The following is a 3,393-nucleotide window of genomic DNA, read 5'->3' on the forward strand; positions in this document are numbered from 1 at the left end:
TATATATATATATATATATATACATATGTGTGTGTTGTGTATGTGTATGTATATATATTCATGTATATATATATATATATATATATATATACATGCATATATGTGTGTGTGCCTCGCCTACGCTCTAAATCCTCCCTACATACATATTTCCCTCCAACTCTCTCTGTCTCAAATTTTTTTTCTATCTTCTACTCTTCTCAATCTTTGCGTCTGCAACAATAGCTATCAAACACACACACACACACACACACTATCTCTCTCTCTCTCTCTCTCTCTCTCTCTCTCTCTCTACCTCTTTCTCTCTTTCTCTCTCTCTCTTTCTCGCTCTCTCGAACCTATTTCCTCAGTTTCTTCATTTTCCCGTCTCTCTGTCTCTCTCTCTCTCTCTCTCTCTCTCTCTCTCTTTCTCCCAGTAACAAACTCCCCATTATTGTAATTATTACTTGTTTAGCTGCAGACAGCACGTAGAATTTGGTCGAAGTAAATTAAATACTTGGAGTAGAATAATTCTTTCAAGACTCGATTTTCATAATTAGTCGGAACCATTTGTCTTCAAATTTAGTTTCAAATATTCCTAGCGGAGAATTTCATAACAATTCTTCACGTCTTCATACCTGTTCTTTTTATTTTCTTTTTGTTTTTCTTTTCTCTTTTGGTTCCTGTTTTCTTCTTCGGTTCTCTCTTTCTATTTGTTTTTATTTTTGTTTTGAGCAACTGGAATAAACAAAAGGAAAGATAAACAGACAGAAAAAGAAAAAAGAAACAAAACAAAAAAACTAATATAATTATTCTGCTTTTCTTCTTGCTTTTGGAGATAAGAGAATGAAACCTAATTCCATGATAGAGCAGTTTCTGAAAATCATCATCAACATCATCATCATCATCGTCATCACCGTCATCGTTATTATTATTATTATTATTATTATTATTATTATTATTATTATTATTATTATTATTATTATTATTATTTGTCTATCTTGTTATCACTTGCTAAACGAAAACAAAATGCAAAAACAAAAAAAAAACGGAAATAAAAAATACAAACAAGCGCTAAAAACAATAATACTTTAGAGTGCAGTCTGTTTTAGCTATTTCATTAATGGAGCTTACGTATCTAAACAACAACAACAGCAACAACAACAATATCAAGAACAGCAACAGTAGCGAAAACAACAACAGCAAATAGCAACATCAACAGTAACGGCAACAAGTAGACAACTGCAACAACAAATAGGACATTAAGAAGGTAAACCCAATTCTTATTTCTTCGAAGATAACATGAATGAGATTCAACAAGGAAATATTGGGGGATATTATTATCATTATTATCATTATTATTATTATTATTATTATTATTATTATTATTATTATTATTATCACTATCGGCATTGTTTTTGTCGTTGATGTTGTTCTTCTTGTTGTTTTTTTTTAGGAGCGAACAAACGTGTATGCCAGAGTTCCGGGAGAAGTTTTAACCGGATTAACGTATGAAAAACAAAGTTGTCTTTTTGTTTTGCTTTTTTTTTTTTCAATCCTTTTTACTTGGTTCCAATTTTATTTCCAGACTGTTTTCTGCTTGTTTGAGGTTCCATCCCATTACCAACAATAAAATAAATGTTTGGTCTTTAGACAATTCTAACTTTCCCGTACCTCTCTCTCTCTCTCTCTCTCTCTCTCTCTCTCTCTCTCTCTCTCTCTCTCTCTCTCTCTCTCTCTGTATATATATATGTATGTATGTATGTATGTATTAATGTATGTACGTATGTGTTTATGTATGTATATATATTGACAAATAACCATTCGTTATATTTACATGAATTGCAAGATGGCCACGGTGATGGAAAACGATGGCTTCAATTGAATAAATAAACACTACTCCAACCTACTTTGAATCACCAAAAGCAAAAAAATTAAAAAAGCAACAGAAGAAAAGCGAAATTTTTATGCACTCTATAAAAACATAAATAGATGAAATAAACTTCTTCTTTATATGTTTATAATTGTGCAATGAAAGTCACAAAAATATGTTAGAATCATTCTCTTGAAAGGAAAATGTAATGCGAAAACAACAACATAACTATCAATAACAACATTCCGCCAATTAGTAATGCTGTGGGTTAAAACGTAGAACTTGACTTGAGTCTGCAGAAGAAAAAGTGAAGCTGTGGTTAAGTTACGTCAGACGTGCCAGAAGCCAGTACCTCCTTGCCCGACGTCTTTTAAAATGGAACGTGTTTGAAGGAAGGTAACGTAACTCTTTGTTTCTCTATAATTTTAAAGAAAAATGGCACTAAAATCCACGTGACGTCAACATTTTGTTGTAGGAAGCTTTAACTAATGAGTTGCCGTTGTGTACCATGTCAGCTAGAATAGAGTTTAGATGGGTGCTTTAGAGCTTTAAGAGACAGAATCAACCAAGGATATGTATGAACTATGGCATCCTGTATCATGAGACAAACTGGAGCTGCAAAATATGACACTCAGAATTACAAGGTTCATAGCAAGAGATACATATATGGTTAACTCTTAGCTTGGCGCTAGATTTGCGTAAGAATTCTCGTATGTGGAGAACATGCAGATGATGCGTTTCGTAGAATAGGGTTTGTATTGAATTCCAAATCGTATGTGTGTGTGTTTGTCCCCCCACCATCGCTTGATAACCGATGCTGGTGAGTTAACGTCCTCGTAAGTTAGCGGTTCGGCAAAAAGAGACCGATAGAATAAGTACTAGGCTTACAATGAATAAGTCCTGGGGTCGATTTTCTCGACTAAAGACGGTGCTCCAGCATGGCCGCAGTCAAATGACTGAAACAAGTAAAAGAGTAAGAGATATACGTATGTCTCTTTGTGTGTTTGTGTTTGAGGTGTGCACTGTCGTCTCCAAAAGCGATATAACTGGGCAAAAGGTATCGATATAATAAGAACGAGGATCAGAAACAAAAAATAAGAAATGGAGTTAGATTGCTTCGGTTAAACACTTCAAGGCGGTTCCACAGCACGGCCAAAGTCCAATGAGAAAAAACAAGTAAAAGATATATATTCAATTCAATGCAGATAAACCAAATAACAGAAAAAAATAGAAAAATTAACAAATAAAACTAAGGAAAACAAATCAAAAAGACTGCAAAGCAAACCTGATTAATTTATTGATTGCAGACGCCGATTATTATTATTATTATTATTATTATTATTATTATTATTATTATTATTATTATTATTATTATTATTATTTTCATTCATTTTTTTCTTCATATTCCATTAGTCTAATTATAGTACCTTTATCGAATTATCGATACCAGACGAAATTTCTATTGTATTTCATTCGAAGTTGTCTTCTCCCCCACTTCTGTTCTTTTTTTTTTGTTTTTTTTCCTTCTCCTCAACTAATATTAT

General features: G+C 32.6%; 1 long non-coding RNA gene across 1 annotated transcript in view; it reads left to right on the top strand.

The window, feature by feature from the left end:
* The first annotated feature begins 1,083 nt into the window (after nucleotides 1-1,083).
* LOC128250340 (uncharacterized) overlaps nucleotides 1,084-3,393 on the top strand; it is a 47,998-nt gene continuing 45,688 nt past the window's right edge. Inside the window, exons 1-2 of the long non-coding RNA XR_008266367.1 lie at nucleotides 1,084-1,246; nucleotides 1,433-1,485. This is a non-coding gene — a long non-coding RNA (uncharacterized LOC128250340). The remainder of the gene's footprint in view (nucleotides 1,247-1,432; nucleotides 1,486-3,393) is intronic.

Source organism: Octopus bimaculoides, chromosome 20 (genome assembly GCF_001194135.2).
Source record: "Octopus bimaculoides isolate UCB-OBI-ISO-001 chromosome 20, ASM119413v2, whole genome shotgun sequence".
NCBI classification, from domain to species: Eukaryota; Metazoa; Mollusca; class Cephalopoda; order Octopoda; family Octopodidae; genus Octopus; species Octopus bimaculoides.